This window comes from Alligator sinensis, unplaced genomic scaffold (genome assembly GCF_000455745.1).
Source record: "Alligator sinensis unplaced genomic scaffold, ASM45574v1 scaffold250_1, whole genome shotgun sequence".
Classification (NCBI taxonomy): domain Eukaryota; kingdom Metazoa; phylum Chordata; order Crocodylia; family Alligatoridae; genus Alligator; species Alligator sinensis.
The window spans coordinates 1744872-1745117 of NW_005841888.1; the positions used below are offsets into that span (position 1 = coordinate 1744872).

General features: G+C 77.2%; 1 protein-coding gene across 1 annotated transcript in view; it reads right to left on the reverse strand.

Annotated features, from left to right (window-relative positions):
• ONECUT1 (one cut homeobox 1) overlaps positions 1 to 246 on the reverse strand; it is a 25492-nt gene that overhangs the window by 23308 nt on the left and 1938 nt on the right. The gene's annotated exons all lie outside the window — the stretch shown is intronic.

Here is a 246-nt window from a genome sequence, read left to right on the forward strand (position 1 = left end):
AGCAGGGGAGATTCGGGCCCGGCCTCATCGTACAAACCGGGCTGGGAACGGTGACCTCTTGCCCCGGCCGCAGGGGCTCTCCCGGCCTAGCCCTGGGGGACCCCCTTCCCCCCGGGGGCAGCGGGACAAGATAGATGTCCCTTCCCCCGGCGCGAGGGAGCGAGCGCTGCCCCGGGCCGCCAGGGGAAGGGCCAGAGCCAGAGCCCGGCCGGGGCCGGGGCCGGGGCCGGGGCCGGGGCAGGCTCG